Source organism: Stegostoma tigrinum, unplaced genomic scaffold (genome assembly GCF_030684315.1).
Source record: "Stegostoma tigrinum isolate sSteTig4 unplaced genomic scaffold, sSteTig4.hap1 scaffold_414, whole genome shotgun sequence".
Lineage (NCBI taxonomy): Eukaryota > Metazoa > Chordata > Chondrichthyes > Orectolobiformes > Stegostomatidae > Stegostoma > Stegostoma tigrinum.
Genome location: NW_026728342.1, coordinates 51318 through 72215, shown reverse-complemented (window position 1 = coordinate 72215; position 20898 = coordinate 51318). Strand labels below are relative to the sequence as shown.

General features: G+C 44.1%; 1 long non-coding RNA gene across 9 annotated transcripts in view; it reads right to left on the bottom strand.

The window, feature by feature from the left end:
• Positions 1–18307, bottom strand: part of LOC132208478 (uncharacterized) — a 30611-nt gene extending 12304 nt beyond the window's left edge. For 3 of the 9 annotated variants that reach the window (XR_009444585.1, XR_009444584.1, XR_009444591.1), the window contains exons 1-6: positions 17905–18307; positions 12257–12403; positions 9026–9294; positions 4884–5083; positions 4239–4385; positions 279–420 (exon numbers count right to left, since the gene is read on the bottom strand). This is a non-coding gene — a long non-coding RNA (uncharacterized LOC132208478). Of the gene's footprint in view, positions 1–278; positions 421–3914; positions 4044–4238; positions 4386–4883; positions 5084–9025; positions 9295–12256; positions 12404–16087; positions 16599–17904 lie in introns of those variants that run through there. The other 6 variants (XR_009444587.1, XR_009444588.1, XR_009444589.1 and 3 more) reach the window with 6 other exon arrangements.
• Positions 18308–20898: the final 2591 nt, after the last annotated feature.

The window sequence follows — 20898 nt, the reverse complement described above, 5'->3', positions numbered from 1 at the left end:
TGCCGGAGACCACAGTAGGTCAGGCAAGCAGCCATGGAGAGAAAGCAAGCTAATGTTTTCAGTCGACATGACTTTTCAGCAGGTAAACAGAGTTGAAGCTCAGACTAGCTGTGGTTTAACTGAATGGTTTATGCACAGAACAGCAAAACCGGTCTGCTTCTGCACCCATTTAGAATGGTTCCTTCTGTTTTATGTACTGTTTTTCGAACCAAACTTAACCACTTCACAATTTTCTGTATTACATTTAATCTACAACATCAACTGGTGCCTCTCCTCACCTTGACCTCCAACTTGCAGCCTCTCTCCACTCCCAAACCTCTGGGTTGTGCCCTCTCCTGCTTCTCAATCTCCAAGTAAGAGCCTCTTTTCCTTCCCTCCGTGACCTCAGGGTTGCAGTCTCTGCCTCCTCACCTCCTGCTGCTATTCAACAATAAATAAAACACAGAACACAGAACATTACAGCACAGTACAGGCCCTTCGGCCCTTGATGTTGTGTCGACCTGTCAGACCGATCTCAAGCCCATCTAACCAACACTATTCCATGTACGTCCATATGCTTATCCAACGACGACTTGAATGTACCTGAAGTTGGCAAATCTACTACCATTGCAGGCCAAGCGGTCCATTCCCTTACTACTCTCCGAGTCGAGAAACTACCTCTGACATCTGTCCTGTATCTTTCACCCCTCAATTTAAAGCTATGCCCCGTCGTGCTCGCCGTCACCATCCAGAAAAAAGGCTCTCCCTATCCACCTCATCTAACCCTCTGATTATTTTATATGTTTCAATTAAGTCACCTCTCAGCCTTCTTCTCTCTAATGAAAACAGCCTCAAGTCCCTCAGCCTTTCCTCGTAAGACCTCGTAATGTGGCAGGGGGATGGGAGCCAAATGCACAGGTTAGTGGGCAGTAACAAGATAATAACTACAGCCTGTAAGGAACTAGATAATGAAGTCAGTGTGACTAAGAGGAAGAGTAGACACAGAGCAGATGATGAACGCTGATGGACAGGTAGTCTGAGGTACATTTGTTTCAATGCAAGAAGTGTGTAGTGAGCTATCAACGCAAGGTAGCTCAACTGTGGGGTCCTGACAAAAGTTCTCAAAACTGAACGAGTTGAACTGCTGGGACAGGACAGATTTAGCAAATATCATGTGTGGCACAGCACAATTTTTGACAAAACAAATCTGAATTCTCAGACAAAGATGCATGAAAACTGATGCTATCATAAATCAGGAACTATATTCAGAATTCTCAGAAAGCTCAATGAGAAACTATGAAGAACTACTGCAATATTTATATTTTATTATCTACAATCTGATTTAAGTATTTCACAAACAATGAAAACGCATATTTTTTCACATTTTTCATTTCAGTGGTTCAGCCAGTTATTTTCTAACCACCATCTTTATCAGGCCGAAAAGCCATAACTAGTGGAGTGCCACAGGGATCAGTCCAAGGACGAGAATTATTTACTCTCTATATTCCTAACTTAGAGGAGGGGACAAGGCATAAATTCATTCAAATTTGCTGATGCTACAAAAATAGAGTAAGGGAATGTTGTCATGAGGACAGAAAGAATCTGCAAGGGGATAGACAGGTCAAGCAAGTCGGAAAAAAGTTGGCAGAGAGAGTTTAATGTCGGAAAGTACACTTTGGTAGGAAGGATCAAAAGATAGACTCTAAAGAAAATGCATGGTAGGGGACTTGGATGCTCTCGTCCATGAAACACATACTAGCATGCAGGTGAATGATTGCTTTGTTGCTGACACATGTACTGAGATACTGTGAAAAGTGTTGATTTGCATGCTGTGTAGGCAAATCACACCGTACAAAGTGCAGAATAGTGTTACAGCCAGAGAGAAGAGGCTGAGAGAGAGAGATCAGAATTAACATTTGAGAGGTCCATTCAAAAGTCACAACAGGAAAGTGGCTGTTCTTAAATCTATTTGTACGCTTATTCAAACTGATATCCTCTGCCCGACAGAAGAGGACGGAAGAGAGTATAATCAGAGTGAGGGGGTATTTTGATTATGTTGGTTGCTTTCTCAAGGTAGTGGGAAGTGTAGATGGAGTCAATGGATGGAAGGCTAGTTTGCGTGACGGATTGGGCTGTGCTCATGATTCTCTTTCGCTTCTTGCAGTCTTGGGAACAGCAACTGCCATACCACACAGTGATGCATCCAGATAGGATGCATCTACAAAAACAGGTAGGGTCCTCATGGACATGCTGAATTTCCTTAGCCTCCTTGACCATCATGTCGACATGGATTGGCCAGGACAGATTGTTGGTGAGCAACATTCCCAGGAACTTCACACTATCAACCATCTCCACCTCAGCACCATTGCTGCAGACAGAAGCTTCCTGAAAAAAATGACCAGCTCCTCCATTTTGCTTATGCTGATGGACAGATTGTTATCTTTCCATCATGCCAGCAAGCACTCAATTGCTTTTCCTGTAATCTCACTTATTGTTGTTTGAGGTCCGACCTACAATGGAAGCGTCATCAGCAAACTTGTAAATGGAGTTGGGGCCACGCAGTCATGATTGCATAAGGAGTATAGAGTAGGGGCAGCTTTGCTGGGCACCGGTGTTGAGGCTTACGGTGGAGCAAGTGTTGTCATCTATCCTTACTGATTGTGGTCTCTGGGTCAGGAAGTCGAGAATCCTGTTACACAGAGGGATGCTGAGGCGCAGGTCTCAGAGTTTAGAGAGGAGTTTGTTTGGAATTACAGTGTGGAAGGTGGTGCTCTGATCAATAAGTAACAGACTGATGTAGGTATCCTTGTTATCCAGACATTCCAGGGATGACTGTCAGGCCAGGGAGACGGTATCAGCTGGAGACCTGTTGCAGTGGTAGGTGAATTGCAAAGGATCAAAGCACTTTGGTAGGTTGGAGTTGATGTGAGCCATGACGATGGTGATGCAAGTAATTAAGAAGGCAAATGGAATTTTGGCCTTTATTGTAAGGAGGTTTCAGTTTAAAAATGGGCAAGTGTTTTTGCAACTGATCAGGCTATTGAGGAGGTCACACTTGGAGAAATACAAGAAAGGATACACAGCCATAGGAAGCAGTTCAAAAGAGACTCACTGGGCTGATTCATCGGATCATGATTTATCAAGAATGGTTGCACAGAAGGTCTTTATTCATTCAAGTTTAGAAGAATGAGGGGTGATCTTACTGAAACACAAAATTTTGAGAGGGCTTGACAGGCTAGATGTGAAGACAATGTTTCCATTATTGTGGAAATCTCAAACTCAGCAACATAGTTACAGAAGAAGGGAACATTTATTGAAACCTGAGATGCAAAGGAATTTCTTCTTTCAGCAGGTAGCGATTGTTTAGAATACAAGAGAATTGTGAAAGGTAGATCACTGGAAGTATTTAAAGAAGGTGGTAGATAAGATTTTTGAAATAGAGAACTTGAGCGGTCTGAGAAGCTGGTATAGAAGAGGAGTTGAGTCCTGGGCAGGTCAGCCATCTCTTATCGGATGGTGAGGTAGGGTCAAGAGGTAGAACATCCAGATCCTGGTGCTATTTATGTTTTTGTCTGCTTGCTAGAACCGATAAGGAGTTTTATTGTGCTACATGGCCAAGCGAGCTGCTGACACAGAACAAGACTGAAATAATTTGCTCAATAAAACATTTCATGCGGCTTTATGGGATAAATAAAACTTTCATCTACTACTTTGCTGACATCAATCAAAATCTGCTCAATTGAAAGAAATACATGCAGTTCAGACAACTTTATGTCATTCTTCCCTTCAATGCATCAAGTATATCTTTGTTGTAATTCATTAAAGTATGTCTTTCTCAGGGACTTAAAATATGAAACAATACATAATACTGAAGTGTACAGCAGTGAGCACAATGTTCCAATTCCAAATTCTTTTAGATGGATCGGGAAAAATACCTGCTACCTGCAGCTTCATCCTGAATATATTCAAATTGTTCCAGTCCTGAACCATTTCAGACTGTAGTTCGGATGCTCACATCTCTCACTATTTGGATTTTGTTTTGCGATTACATTCTAAAGTGCAAACTACAGACAAGAACATTGTATTTTTGAAAAAGTAATATGATAAAATTGGATAACTTCATAAACCATGATAATAAAATATTAATTGCTTGCTTCAGTTGAAAGGGTTCTTTATCTTGCTCATATATTTGAAGCCAAATTATTTGGACATACTTTCTTCAACAGATTGGCTAGTTTAGAAAATGTTTTCACTGTTACCTGTATAAATTTCAACCTCATATTTAGGTCATCAAGCTGGTGAGAAATCTTTGGAGAGAAAGAGACATCAAGCGGAGATAACTGACATCCCAGATCATTTAATATTTTGACTTCTTGTTTGACTGGGGCAATTTCTTCTTTAAAAACCTAATGGAGAGGAAGCGTATAAAATCTGAGAAACATCCTGAAATTAATGATTAAATGTTAATAAGAAATTAAGTTAAAACTAAAATCCTAATATTAAATATAATATACAAAAGCATCTGCTGGAAATGACATTTAATTAATAAAGATCTCGAGTTAAAAGTAACAGTGACGATGAAACTATCATAAATTATTTTAACAGAAAACTGAATTCACTAATCTATTCTTTCGGGAAGGGAATCTGCATCCCTTCACAATTCTGGTATCTGACTTCAAATTCACAGGAATATGGTTGACTCTCTACTGACTTCCAAAATGGCCTACCAAGCCATTCCTGGATGGGAAATGAATGTTAGCCTTGCTATCAGTGCCCTCATCCTGTGAAAGAATGCTTTAAAAAATGTGGATTTAATAAATGTAAAAGTAAGGAACAAAACAGGACAAATCAACTCAACAAGGCTTTGAAGGATAATACTACTTAGTCCTGTTCTTCTTTCTTACGTTACGTTCTCTCGCATGAAGGGTCGAGGCCCGAAATGTCAACTTTTGTGCTCCTGAGATGCTGCTTGGCCTGCTGTGTTCATCCAGCTCCACACATTGTTATCTCGCATTCTCTAGCATCTGCAGTTACCATTATCTCTCGCAAGCAAAGGTTGATGTGTTTCAAAACCCAATCTCAGATTTTGCAGGCAGTCCTTAACCTGAAAAAATACCAAATATGTACAAAGAAGAAAACTGGAGGTGAAACCATTCAAACAATTTTCATTGGCACAACAAATGTTCAAACTGTAAAAGCAGGTTAAGCACCTGTATATGAGGACACTGTACTCAAACTTTAAACAGACACTTACAGCCAACAAATGCGAGAAACATCCATTTCTTTCTGGATTACCAATTTTGCTGTTGAGAAAATAGGCCTAGACTTAGCAATGTAAATTCAAACAAGATAGCACCCTCTCAGATCTCAACACTCACAGTCATAGAGTTCTGTTTTCACAGGTTGGAGTATAATAGCATCAAGTACAATACACCAAATCTTCTTTGGTACCTTTTCCTTCCATAAAACTGCTTGTAATAGATGCGCACAGAATTCATTTTATACACATTTAAATGTTTCTAAGTTCAAGAGGCCAGTTCCAGCACTTTGACTTGCATCTTCTTCATCATCACAACAGAACAAAATAAAGACCCACTCTTTCTAAGTCACGTTTTCAATTGTTAGTGACAAGGTGAAGTGCGAGAACTGCTCACTCGATGTTAAAATCACTTAACTATGTACCTATATATTTCAATCCTGTGAAATATGTGGAATGAATTCGAGAAAAGGATTAATTTTTTTGCTCTGGGAGAGAGCTGGTACAGATAAAATAGGTTGAATGGCCTTCTCCCATGCTAAAAATGTCCATAACTGTTCTTGGCGCTGCTAAATTAAAGTGGGCATCCTTTCATTATGACTGTGAGGCGCAGCATGTTATGATAGATGGCATAATGGAGAAATCCTTTGTTATTAATAAACTTTTCAGCACGAGGCATCCTTCCGAAGTCAAATGTTCGACCTATGCCTGTTGCACTGACTTGGTTCCAAACACTTATAATGTGGAGGTGCTGGTGTTGGACTAGGATGGACAAAGTCAGAAGCCACATGGCATCAGGTTATAATCTGACAGGTTTATTTGAAATCACACAAGCTTTTGAAGTGCAGTCCCTTCATCACGTGCGGTCAGAGAGGAAAACACACAGGCACACAATTTATAAGCAGACAGATCAAAAGATCATACAACTGGTGTGAGTGGAGTGTCAGATAATAAGTCTTCATCCAGGATGTTTGTTTAGTTGCAGATATTTTGTTGAAGAAACACACAGCTTGTAGTCACAGTCAGTGTGGTGTGTTATAAATTCCTGGTTTTGAAATAAAGGTTAAAACTCTAAGACAGATTCTGAACACAAGCCTCTAAACTACAAGTCAGAGTCTGACCCGAGATGTCACCTTGTACATTCCAGTTGCGCTGCCTGATTATCATGACAGCACAGCACTGACATTGACTTTATAAACACTTTACTTGCTTATACAGGCTACCAAGAGTGTTAGAGAGTTATTATCTGACACTCCACTCAGGCCAATTCTATGATCTTTTGATCTCTCTGCTTATAAATTGTTTGTCTGTGTGGTCACCTCACCAACTGCACCTGATGAAGGGGCTGCACTCCAAAAGCTTGTGTGACTTGAAATGAGCCTGTTGGACGATAAGCTGGTGTCATGTGACTTCAAACAGTCATAGACTGTGTTTTCAGTCCTACCGTGACTTGACAAGAAGCCAACTTCTTAAAATTTAGAAAATGAGAAGTATGTCGAGCCTTGAGCCTTTAAAAAAGGAAATATTACAACCATAGTACAGTCAGACAGTAAAGACAGAAGGAATGATTTAATCAACTGTGTCTGACACCACACAATTAATCCCCCTGATGGAAGAAAGGTTGGCTGTGTTCTCTTTCTTCAGGAACATTCAGCTAATACCACCTTACTACTGCTTGTTTTATTCATCTGGTGTTCCATATAATTCCTTTCAGTCTTGGTCAAACCTTCATGTAATTTATTTAAATTTTCAAGAAAATAAATTTAACTTTATATTCCACAATTTTAACATTTCCTTTGAAGGTTTGAATGGTTCACTTAGTACACTTCACATGTGGTGTTCATAATTGGAGAAGATGGTGGAAAAATCAAGATATATTAACAAGTAAACAAATGGCTAACTTCTGTTTTCTTGTCAGTAATGCCTTTTGAACAGAACATAAAGTTGCGGAACTATGTAGAGATAACAATTTAAAACTGGGAAGACCACTGTTTGTGGTCCCCACACCAACCTCTATTCACTGCCTACTGACTGCATTACTCCGCCTTGGCAACAATGTAATGTTACGCTTGTCTCAGCACAACCTTGGCATCTTGTTTATCCCACGATGAACGTCCGACCACACATTCATGCAATCCCTGAAGCTGTCTCTTTCCATCTTTTCAATCCTGCCTACCTGTCTCTTGTCTTGGCTCATTAGCAGTGAAACCTTCATCTGGAACTACTTCACTCTGGGCCTGACAATACCAATGCATTCCCTGCTGGAGTCCCACTTTTGCCCATTGAACACTTGAGGTCATCTAAAACTCCAGTGCATGAGTCTCATCTTGAACCAAGTCCTATTCTCTGTACTTTCCACCTAACTGATACTATTAACAGTAATTTTATTGAATTCTCATTTTTGTTTACAAATCGTTCCTTGGCTATGCCTATCGCTACTTTGGTAATCCCCACCAATCCAACCATACTTGAGGATATCGGCACTCGTCTAATTACGTCCTCTTGCCCACTCTTGATTTCAAACGGCCCACTACTGGTTGCCAAACATTTAATTGTGTAGGCTTCAAACCCAAGAAGAGACTTCCTCCACCTTCAGCGAGCAAACTCGCATCCAGAACCTCAACCTGAGCACAAATCTTTCAAAACTCACTAACTTCCTACACCTCTTAGCCTCTGTACATTTCCTCTTTTAAGGCACTTTTTCAAACAATCCTCTTTGATCAAGCTCTTGATCATCTGAACTAACAACTTAATAAGGCTCAGTTGTATTCTGGGATCGTTAATACTCCTTTCAGATGTCTTCAAAGTATCCCTCCATTAAAGAGATTTTATAAGTGGTTGAAGTCATTGCCAAGCAGAGGGGGACGAATTGGGGAGTTATTTCAAAGAGCTATGATATGCCAAATGACCTCCTTCCACACTGGCCAACTCTGATTGCACAAAAACAAAAATGATTTTCAGACTTGGGAAGATCCTTCAAAAATGTCACAAGTAACCAGCTTTTGGGCAGAGTCAAGCTGCTGAGATGATAGACCAGGATTTAGGGGTACCAGGAGTGATAATATGCTGAACACAATCAAATTTTGAGGTTGTACAAGGATGTGTTCTTCAGCATTTTTGACACTTGGACCATCTTCCTTCCTTTCCACTGAACAAGTCAAATAGCGGCAGCACAATGTTGCATGGCCGCTCAAGCTTGCTCCACCATTGATGATGATTGTGGCTGGTCTTCCACATCAATTAAACTTTTGCTCATATCTCATCCGCTTTTCAAAACATCGATCTATTCAGTAGTATCCCTCTCGTGTAGTATCCCTCTCGCTAACTTCATGAGAATTCTATTCAAATTCCGTGGGCTGAACAGTTGGTTTGTGATGCAGAGTGATGCCCTGCAGAGAGGGCTCAATTGCCACACCAGTGACCTTACCACAAAGGATCTTCGCCTCAACCCCTTTACTTGCCCGAGGCATGGTGATCTTCAGGTTAAATCATAACCAGTTGTGTCTCTCTAAGGAGTGGCCAAATGGCGTGGTCAGACTTCACCTTTAGTCCTGATAACATGGCAACAAGCAGATAACTCACTTGATGTCACTGACCAATAAAATCCTCAATTATACTCATATTACCAATGTGATATCATCAGAAGGCATGCTCAACTAAGTTTTAATTTACAAATTAAGTTAACAACCATTCAATCAATATTACTTCACTACTCATATTACTGATCGTCTCGATACAACATTGCGGTTACATCTGTTCATAAGTGAAGTGTAAAGTAATTGCACTTACTGTGGTTTTATCCATGTGATCCTGCAATGCGTCAATAAACAGGTCATTCACAGGTTGCCAATCAATGTGGACCCCCTCAGCTGTTATCACATGAGACTCAAGATCATCCAGAGCTTTCTGCAGTTCTTGAAGTTTCTCTAACGCCTTTTCCACCTTGTTCTGCCAGTTGCTCGCATGGGTTTTCAATTGCTCCCAATTTTCCTTCACGTCAATTGACTGCTTGCAGACAGCTTTGGCAATTCTCTGGGCTCTCTCTTCCGGGGTAGATTCTGGAAATATGAAGTGCAAATAATTTATCAACTATTCATGACTTGGATCTATAGAACTTAAGTGTTCTTTCTAAACCCCTTTCCTTTAAAAGGTCTCTGGACTTTCTCCTGAAATTGGGAATACATAGTATAAGACTAAAGATTTTATGACAGGCACATCAATGATAAATTCTGTAATTAGCTAGCAGGTCACGGAGCCATTAACGGGGAATCACGGAGAACCAATACAAAGCCGAATAAAATTCGGCCGATATTTGAAATTTATGACTACCAAGCAAACTTTAAAAAAGGAAAAGGATTAGAGTGACTAAACGGGTAAAATTCTCAACAAAAGATATGAAAAATCCTTTCAGGATATCTTTCATAGCTATGAAACAAACATCCAAAATAAACCAACTTTCATCTTTCAGGACAGGCAAGTTAGAATGACAAACCCTAAGTCTCCCCTGCATAGTTCTCTCCAGAACTCACTTAATGAGGTTGTTAAGACACATCGAGATCACAAAGTGTGCAGCTGGACGAACACAGCAGGCCAAGCAGCATCTCAGGAGCACAAAAGCTTAGATGTTGGGCTGAGACCTTTCATCAGAAAAGGGGAAGGGGGAGAGGGTTCTGAAATAAATAGGGAGAGAGGGGGAGGCGGATTGAAGATGGATAGAGGAGAAGATAGGTGGAAAGGAGACAGACAAGTTAAAGAGGTGTGGATGGAGCCAGTAGAGATGAGTGTAGGTGAGGAGGTAGAGAGCGGATAGGTCAGTCCGGGGAGGACGAACAAGTCAAGGAGACGGGACGAGGTTAGTCGGTACGAAATGGAGGTGCGGCTTGAGGTGGGAGGAGGGGATAGGTGAGAGGAAGAACAGGTTAGGGAGGTGGGACAAGCTGGGCTGGTTTTGGGATGCAGTTGGGCTCGTTTTGGGATGCAGTGGGGGAAGGGGAGACTTTGAAGCTTGTGAAGTTCACATTGATACCATTGGGCTGCAGGGTTCCCAAGCGGAATATGAGTTGCTGCTCCTGCCCCCTTCAGGTGGCATCATTGTGGCACTGCAGGAGGCCCATGATGGACATGCCGTCTAAGGAATGGGAGGGGGAGTTAAAGGAGTTAAAATGGTTGGCGACTGGAAGGTGCTGTTGTTGATTGCGAACCGAGCGGAGGTGTTCTGCAAAGCAAACATGAGATTTTTGTCTTCAACCTTGCACTCACTGGAGCACTGCAGCAAGCCTGAGACAGAGATTTTGGCCAGGGATCATGATGGGGTGCTCAAGTGACAGGCAATTGGAAACCTGGGGCCATTTTTATGGACAGAATATAGGTGTTCAGCCAAGTGGTTGGTCAGTCTGTGTTTCGTCTCCCCGATGCAGAGCGAGACAATATTGAGAGCAGTGAATACAGTAGACTAGATTGAGTGAAGTGTGGGTAAATCGCTGCTTCCCCTGGAAGCCTTGGATAGTGAAGCGGGAGGAAGTAAATGGGCAGATGTTATGCCTTCTGTGGTGGCATGCAAAGTGCTGTCGGGTTATGGGGAGGTGTTGTGAACGGATCAGGAGTGGACCGAGGTGTCCTGATGGAATGGTCCCTGCGGAAGGCTGACAAGGGAGGGGAGGGGAATATATGCCTGGTGGTGGGATCTTGTTAGAAATCGTGGCTGATGTTCTTCTCGATGTGGATATTGATGGGTTGGTCATTGAGGACCAGGGTACCTCATCAGGGGTGAGGCCAAAGTGTAGGACATGGGTTGGACATGGCCGAGAGCTCTGTCAACCACGAACGCAAGGAATGCTCAGTTGAGGAAGAATGCAGACATTTCGGAAGCCCTCCAACAGAAGACGATATCATGAGAACAAGTGGATCTGTCTGGACAGTCCTGTTTGAAGATTTTAGGAAGTAAGACTCTGTTGTTTGTCATAAAGGATATGGTTAAGTGATCATATTCAAACTGAAGAGACCAAGAATGTGAGCCTGCAGAATGGGTGGAGAACCATGCCTCTAGGAATTCCTCTGCGTGTCTACACTTGGCTTGGGCTACTATGGTTACCTTGTCCCAGTTTCATATGAGTGGCGTGATTCTCCACCCATAATGCAACCAACAAACAGATACAATTGGACTGCACATACAAACCCATACAGATCAAAACCCGAAATGACAGTACTCATGGTAACAGACCGGACAGTATAAATTCCAGACAGAGTAAAGTAACATTGTTTCGTTGGAGGCTCTACTGGTGATGTCACCAATCATGGTGACGAAACGTCTCAATGAAAACAAGCCAGCTCGGCGAGCAAAGTCAACAACCTCAATTTGAGCTACCTTGTTCAAGTGTTTCATTTTTGATCTTGAATGTTAAATCTCGCTCCAACACAGGGACGGAGGATTACTGTTAACAGCTGCATTCTAACTAATTCAAATCGAATCATTGTTTTGACCAGTCCAGAGATGTGCAGGTTAGGTGGATTGGGAATGCTGAATTACCCACATTGCCCACATACGTGTAGGTTAGGTATATTAGCCATGGGAAATGCAGGCTGACAGGGATAGAGTAGGGAATGGGGATGGGTCTGGGTGGGATGCTCTTTGTAGGGTTGCTGTGGACTTCTTGAACTGAATGGCCTGTTTCCACACTGGGGATTCTATAAAACTAGGTTTTACTGAATTAGTGAGAAAGTGAGTTTATCAATTGCTAAACGCAAGAAGTCATAAGGCACCACAAATACACACAAGTTAGAAACAAGAAATTAGCTCAAAAAACATAACCGTTAAGAGGGATACGGATAGTTCAGCCTTTGGATTGTTTGTGAGGAATAGAAAGTGGGATGTTGTGGCCACTACATTGGGCGATCCCCGGAATGCTTATGTGAATTCAGCAGTTAATTTTGAGATTCTTGTTGAAACTTTTGACCTTGGTTCCTTTTTGACATTGCCCTGGTTTGCAGAGCTCAGAGCAAGAGATTTTCTTTTCTTCTTACCTGCAGCAGAGGCCTATGAAATGGCTGTCCTAGAACTGTGACCTCCACAACTCCGTAGACCACACGAGCATAGTCGCCCAGGAATACACACACACTGACATTAAAGAACTATTGGGATAACAATACTCAGCATGGGACTGGAAAAGACTGCATGTAGAAACAGAAAACAGCTGTAAATAGTGTCAAGAGGTGAAATAAAGTTATAAATCAAAATTAATGACTCTTTGCTTGCGTGCTCATTGTATTCAGAACAAAATCAACAAATTCGTAGCACACATACAGGTTGACGGGCATGATTTGAGAGCTATTACAAAGACATGGTTATAAGGCGATCAACACTGGAGGTAAATGTGCAGGGCTACGTGACATTCCAAAAAGACAGGCAAGAGGGAAACTGACTAAGCGATGAAATTACTGTGAGAACAAGAAACGATCTTCAATCGGAAGACATAGAATCCAATTTTATTTATTTGCTAATGGGAGGACGACATCACTAGCTCGGCAGTGTTTATTGTCCATCCCGAATTGCCCAGGGGACAGTTCAGAGTCAATCATCTGGCTGTGGGTCTGCAGTCACATGTAGGCCAGACCATGTAAGGATGGCAGTTTCCTTTCCGAAAGGACATCAGTGAAGCAGGTGGGTTTTTCTGACATTTGACAATGGATTCATGGTCATCATTAGATTCTTCATTCATGATTTTCTTTTGTATTCAATTCAAATTCCACCACCTGCTGTGCTGGGATTTGAACACAGGTCCCCAGAATGTTATCTAAGTCTCTGAATTAACAGTCCAGCAATAATACCAATCGGCTATTTCCTCCCCAACCTTGGAACAAGAAAACCTGTAGTTGACTCCCACATGGGGAAAAACACTGAACCAGGAGCTTCTTAAACGGGGTGATCGCCTCTCCTTACATTTTAAGATAGCTATGAATAATCAGGACCTTGGGGGAAGCTACGAAATTGTGGGAAGGAAAATTACATCAGTATTAGGTAGGAGCTGAGCAGTATTAATTGGGAGGAGCTTTGATTGAACAAGTCGGCATTTGATACGCGGGAGATATTTAAAGACCTACTGATCAGCGTTCAGAACTGGCCTATTCCAGGGAAGGAGGAATGACAAGGATGGCAATCTAAGGACATATGGACAGAAGAAATAAAGGAGTAGGTCATCTGTCTCTTCCAGCTCGCTCCGCCATTCAATAAGGTCATCGCTGATCTTTTTGCGGACTCAGTTCCACTTACCCTCCCATTCACCATAACACTCAATTCCTTTCCTGTTCAAAGATCTATCTGTCTTGGCCTTTAAAACATTCAACCAGGGAACCTTGACTGTTTCACTGAGCAGAGAATTCCACAGATTCACAACCCTTTGGATGAAGAAGCTCATCCTCAACTCAGTCTTCAAACTGTTCACCCTTATTTTGAGGCTGTGCTGCCTGGTTGTAATTTCACCCATCAGCGGAAACAACTTCCGTGTTTCTTTCCTATCTATTTCTTTCATCATTTTAAAAGGTGCTATTAGAACACCCCTCATTCTTCGAAGTCTCAGAGAGTGCAATCCAAGTCTCCTCAATCTCTCCCCATACAGCAACATTTTCAATTGTGGAATCAATCTTGTGAAGCTCCTTTGCACCCCCTCCACTGCCAGCACATCCTTTCTCAAGTGAGGAGACTAAAACTGTACAAACTATTCGACATCAAGCCTCACCAGCACCCTATACAACTTAAGCATCCCCTCCCGATTTTTAAACTCAATTCCTTTGCTGTTCAAAGATCTGTCTGTCTTGGCCTTTAAAACATTCAACCGGGGAATAGCAGCATGCTACAATTTTTCACCATTTAACTAATACTCCATTTTGCCCTAATTGCTACCAAAATGGAGTCTCACATTTACCATCGTTGCACTCCATCTGCCATTGTCCATTCACTGACACTTTCTGCGTCCTTCTGCAGATGTTCATTATCCTTTTCACACAACACTAAAATGAGTGGTAGAGTAATCTGTGAACTGTAACTGAACATAGAAGAACACAACGCAGAACAGGCCCTTCGGCTCTCCATGTTACGCCGACCTGTGAACTAATCGAAGCCCATTCCCCTGCACTATCCTATTGTCAAACATATGCTGATCCAAGGGCTGTTTAAATGCCCCTCATGTGGCCGAGTTAACTTCATTGGCAGGCAGGGCATTCCACGCCCTTACCACTCTCTGAGTAAAGAACCTGCCTCTGACATCTGTCTTAAATCCATCACCCCTCAATGTGTAGCTGCACCCCCTTGTACAAGCTGAAGTCATCATCCTCGGAAAAAGACTCTCACTGTGCACCCTATCTAATCCACTGACCATCTTGTATATCTCTATTAAATCCCCCTGAGCCTCCTTCTCTCCAATGAGAAGGGACCCAAGTTCCTCAGCCTTTCTTCATGAGACCTTCGCTCCAGACCAGGCAACATTCTGGTAAATCTCCTCTGCACCTGTTCCAACGATTCCACATCCTTCCTGTAATGGAGCGACCACGCAATATTCGAACCGAGGCCGCACTAGCGTTTTGTAGAGTTGCAGCATGACATCACGTCTCCGCAACTCAATCCCTCTACCAATGAAACCTAAAACACCATCAGACTTCTGAACAGCACTATCAACCTGGGTGGCAATTTTCAGGAATCTATGTAGATGGACACCAAGATCCCTCTGCTCATCTACACTGCCAATAATCTTTCCGTTGACCCGGTGTTCTGCCTTCCTATTATTCCTCCCAAAGTGAATCACCTCACATTTATCCATATTAATCTCCATTTGCCAAATTTCGGGACAATTCTGCAGTTTATCCAAGTCTCCCTGCAACCTGCAACATTCTTCCACACTGTCCACCACTCCACCGACTTTAGTGTCATCTGCAAACTCACAAACCCATCCACCAATTCCTGCGTCCAAGTCATTTATACAAATGACAAACAGCAGTGGTCACAAAACAGATCCTTGAGGCACACCACGCGTAACCGGACTCCAGGCTGAATATTTTCCATCAACCACCACTTGTTGCCTTCTTACCGAAAGCCAGTTTCTAATCCAAATGGCTAAATCTCCCTCAATCCCGAGCCTCTGTATTTTCTCCGAGAGCCTACCATGGGGAAACTTATCAAAGACTTTACTGAAGTCCATGTACACCACGCCAACTGCCCGACCCTCATCCACATGTTTGGTCACCTTCTCAAAAAACTCAGTGAGGTTTGTGAGACACGACCTGCCCTTGACGAATCCATGCTGACTATCTCCAATCAAGTTGTTGCTTGTTGGATGATTATAAATCCTGTCTCTTATAATCCTTTCCAAAATTTTTCCTGCAACACACCTAAGGCTCACAGGTCTATAATTGCCTGGGTCATTCCTACTGCCCCTCTTGAACAAGGGCACAACATTTGCAATCCTCCACTCCTCTGGTACGAAACCTGTAGATAATGAGGACTCCAAGATCAAGGCCAAAGGCTCCACCACCTCCTCCCTAGCATCCCAGACAATCCTCGGAAAAATCCTATCAGGCCCAGGGGCTTTACCTACCGTCACACGTTGTGGAATTGATGACACTTCCTCCTTACTAACCTTAACCCTTTCAATTCTAGTAGCCTCTAACTCAGTCACCTCCTCTACAATATTCTCCTGTCCCTCAGTGAAAACAGATGAGAAACATTAATTTAGCACCTCTCCAATCTCCACAGCGTCCACACACAACTTCCCACTTCTGTCTTTGACTGGCCCTATGCCTACCCAAGTCATCCTCTTATTCCTCACATACCTATCGAAAGCTTTCGGGGTCTCCTTTATTTACCTGCCAGTGTCTGCTCGTGTACCCTCCTTGCTCTTCTTAACTCTCTCTTTAAATCCTTCCTAACTAATCTGTAGCTCTCCATCACCTCATGTGAACCATCTGGTCTCATCGTCACATCAGCCTCCCTCTTCTGCTTAACAAGAGATACAATTTTTTTAGTAAACCACGGTTCCCTTAGCTGATCGCTTCCTCCCTGCCTGACAGGGACGTACCTATCAAGGACACGCAATATCTGCTCCTTAAACCAGCTCCACAATTCAATTGTCCCCATTGCCCTGCATTTTGCTAACCCATTCTATGCCTCCTTAGTCTTGCCTAATCGCACTACAAGGGAGGAATGGAGAAGCCGATAGTGAAGGGGACTATCAGAGGTTACAGCAGAACATAGGTAGACTGGAGAGTTGGGCAGATAAATGGCAGATGGAGTTCAATCCGGGCAAATGCAGGGTGATGCATTTTGGAAGATCAAATTCAAGGACGAACTATACAGTAAATGGAAAAGTCTTGGGGAAAATTGATGAACAGAGAGATCTGGGTGTTCAGGTCCATCAGCTTCCCTGGCCTCTGATGCTGCATGTCCTGCTGTTTCATGCTCATGAACACCTCGTTACCTCCCATTCTCTTTGTTTGTGTTTTATCACTCTTCCTCCCTCACTCTGATTCTCTCCCCCTCTCTCACCTCTGCTGGCCCTAATTTCACTCCCTTGTCATGCTCCTTTATTTCCATCTTTCTGTCCCTTTTCTCTCTCCCACCACAAACTCTCTCTCTCTCACTCTGGCTTTATTCACAGGGGGAGAGAGTACAAGAGCAAAGGAAACCAAAGCACGCAGCGCCTTCGGCTGAGAGAGAAATGAAGCACTGCCGGAGATTTTCCAAACCCTGACACAGGGGTTGCCTCTCTCTCTCTCTCGACAGTCTCTGTGACTGCCCCATCAAACCCCACACCCATTCCCTTCCCATGGTGTCTCTCCACAAACCCACCTCCGGGTAGAAATGCAAACACAAGTTGCTGAAAATGCTCAGCATCTGTGAAGAAAAAGTACCGAGATAACGTTTTGGATGCGATGACCCTTTCCCTCAGAGCTCCGGCTAGAAATGCTCCAGCCTCTGAGACAGGGTCCCCTTGTAGTCGGAGAGCTGCGGGTCGATCTCGGCTGGTCGCTTGGTGCAGGGCATCAAGAGCTCCCCATAGCCCCTGGAAGGGGTCTGTTCAGCCCCTAACCTTATACTGACCCTGGTTCTGTCCTTCCCTCATCCCCAGGAGCCCCTCCTGCCTTCCCACCTTGTCGTCGGAGTGCTGTGCGATAAAGATCCTACTTCCCACAGCGGCGGGGTGAGGGAGCATCCCCTCACTCCGAAAACACCTTCTCCCATCTCATCTTGTGGCAGTAGCTGTTCAGCTGCAGAAAGCAGCTCTGCCCGTGACCCCAAACCTCCCTACAACACCCCTCTCCTAAACCGACCCTTTTGCAGTAGCTGTAAGCCATTCAGTCACTGGGCTGTACAATAGTGACTCTCACCATGTCCTCTCACTTCCAGGACGGCTATCCTCGAAACCCCACCCCATTCCAACCCCCTCCTTCCCTTTACCTTGTAGTACGAGAGCAGTAGGCTGTTCGGCTACGGAAACCCGCGCAGGGCTGTATAATAGACACCCTCCCAATGTCCCCAGCCTTCCCTCACCCGAGGAGGGCTATTCTCACCCCCAAAACATACATTCCCAACCCCTCGCCTTGTGATAGGAGCGGCGCAGGATGTGAAACAGGGACCGTGCTCATGTCCCCAGTCCTCCCTTCACCCCAAACCCCGCTCTCACCTTGCAGTAGGAGATAGTTTTCGGCTACTCAGCCCCGGAAGGCGTCGCGGACCCGCGGCCGGGTGCTCGGGGAGCGCAGGCTCGGTGCCAGGCAGCTGTTCAGGCAGGTAGCTGTGCCCAGGAGCCGGGCGAAGAGGCCTTCTCCCACCTCGGATCCCCGCTCCCGGCAAAGGCGGCGCAGGGCTGAGCCACTGAGCAGCGAGCGCTCCGGCAGCCCGGATGCCTGCTCCTAGCCCGGTGGTCATGCTGGAGGCCGCTGGAGAACAGGAGGTTGTAGGGGTCCAGGAGCGTGGTGCGATGATCCCCGCTGCCGAACCGCTGGGTCCTCAGCCCACTCCTGGGTAAAGGGATCCAGACAGCGGACTCATCGCCGAGGCAGAGTCGGGGGGTGGGAAAAGGCGTGAGTAGGGTCTGTGTCCATTTGCTCCCTGCCCATCCATGTACCTGTCCATAAGACCTTAAGACAGAGGAGTGGAAGTAAGGCCATTCGGCCCATCCGGTCCACTCCACCATTTAAATCATGGATGATGGGCATTTCAACACCACTTCCCTGCACTCTCCCCGCAGCCCTTGATTCCTTTTGAGATCAAGAATTTGTCGATCTCTGCCTTGAAGGCATCCAACAACCCGGCCTCCATGCACTCTGCGGCAATGAATTCCACAAGCCCACCACTCTCTGGCTGAAGAAATGTTGTCTCATTTCAGTTTTAAATTTACCCCCTCTAATTTTAAGTCTGTGCCCACGGGTCCTCGTCTCCCCTCCTAACGGAAACAACTTCCGAGCGTCCACCCCTTCTAAACCATTCATTATCTTGTAAGTTTCTATTAGATCTCCCCTCGACCTTCTAAACTTTAATGAGTACAATCCCAGGATCCTCAGCCGTTCATCATACGCTAAACCTACCATTCCAGGGATCATCCATGTGAATCTACGCTGGACACGCTCCAGGGCTAGAATGTCCTTCCTGAAGCATGGGGCCCAAAATTGGACACAGTATTCTAAATGGGGCCTAACGAGAGCCTTATAAAGCCTCAGAGGCACATTGCTGCTTTTATATTCCAACCCTCTTGAGATAAACGACATTACATGCGCTTTCTTAATTACTGACTCTAGGGACTATTAACGTTGTCCTACTATGAACAAACGGAGAGAGGAACAGACCAAGAAATTTATGGCCAGTCAGAATAATCTCAGCACTGGAGAAGCTATAAAGAGGCATTCTTAGGGGTAGAATGTACTTGCATGAATTAATCAGGGATAGTCAGTATGGATTTGTTAAGATGAGGTCACATTTCAGAAATTTGATCCTTTTTTGAGGAGATGTTGGAGTGTTGATGAGCTTATGCATTTGATGTGGACTTAGTAAAGCCCCCCTTGGCAGAGTGATCAAGAAAACAGCAGTCAACGGGATCAAAGGCAAAGAGGCACACTGGAGCCAAAACTGGCTGAGGCAGAGAGCACAGGGTGATTGACGGTAGAGAGATATCTATCTGACAGGATGTTTGCTTTGAGTGGGGTTGTGCAGGGCTTGCCACAAGGGCCCTTGAAATTTGTCAATGAGATTCATCATTTCAGCTTAAACACAGAGTGTATGACCGTGTCGCTAGCAAATCACTAATTCAGTGAGGAGGATATCGGTGGAATGGTCATGTAAATAACAGCCATGGGATCAAAGGCAAAGTGGCACACTGGATCTAAAATTGGTTGACAGGCAGGATGAATAAACTTCAGGAGGAGATCAACTGACTGGTCAGCTGGGCACAGCAATTGGAACTCAACCAGGAAAAATGTGGGCTAACGAACTCTGGAGGGCTAACAAGGCCTAATGGGTGGTGACCAAAACGCCACACACGACTCCAGCTGTGGCCGAAACAAACTTTTAAACAGCTCCAAAGTGACCTCCCCATTCTTAGAATCTACGCCACGACTGATAAAGGGAGATGTCCCATATGTCTTTGTAACAACCCTTACTAGCCTGTCCTGACCCCTTCAGGAATTTATGAACAAGCACCCCAGCATCCCTTTTCTCCTCTAAGCTTCCCAGTGTCCTGCTATGCATTAGATTTAGATTTAGGTTTTATTATCACATGTATTCAATACACGGTACAAGAGTACAATGTCACCTCAGACGGTGTCATCTCAGGGACAAAGTACCTTGGTATGAAATTTTAGTTGCAGAAGTAGAAAAGGTATCCATCCTTCTTTACTCAGAGTCGTAGGGGAGTGGAATGCAATGCCGGAGAGGGTAGTGAAGTCAGCCTCATTAGGGGCATTTAATTGGCTATTAGACAAGCAAATGGATGACAATATAAGGTAGGGGTGGCGATTAGATAGACCTTAGGATGAGGGTAAAAGTTTGATACAACATCGTGGGCCGAAGGGCCTGTACTGCGCTGTACCGTTCCACGTTCTATGTTAGAAAAATAAATGAATAAGTTAAAAAGTTCAGCACGACAGTCTTCTTAGTATAACAGTAGAAAAATAAAAACAAAAGTTTAAAAAGTCAAACATTACAGTCCTTTCTTAAGCCACGAATTTGCAGACACTCTGAACGAGGCTTCCCCCGTGACGGTTTGTATTCCCCTGCGTTGGGCTAGGGCCCGCCCATCCTTGCCGGTGGACTTCTCTGCTGACTGCCATTGCTGACCTCCATCGGGCACGACAGGCTTTGCCACGTTAAGTACTCTCATCTTATTCCTTCTTCAGGCTACATCAATCCGCCACTGACCTGCCCATCTGACCGATGCCAAGATTGGAGCAGACTAGGGGACATGGTGAAGGTGTTTAAGATTTTGAAGGACATGGAAAGGTTAACTGGAAGTTGCTTTTTCCATTCGTAGACATGTCAATAAACAGGGGGCACAGATTGAAGTTCACAGGTAGAAAGCTAAGAGGGGAGCTGAGGAGAACCTATTTTCCCAGTGTGGTGGGAGTCCTGAGCTCACTGACTGAAAGTGTGACTGATTCAGAAAGTGTCTGAATATTTAAGCAGT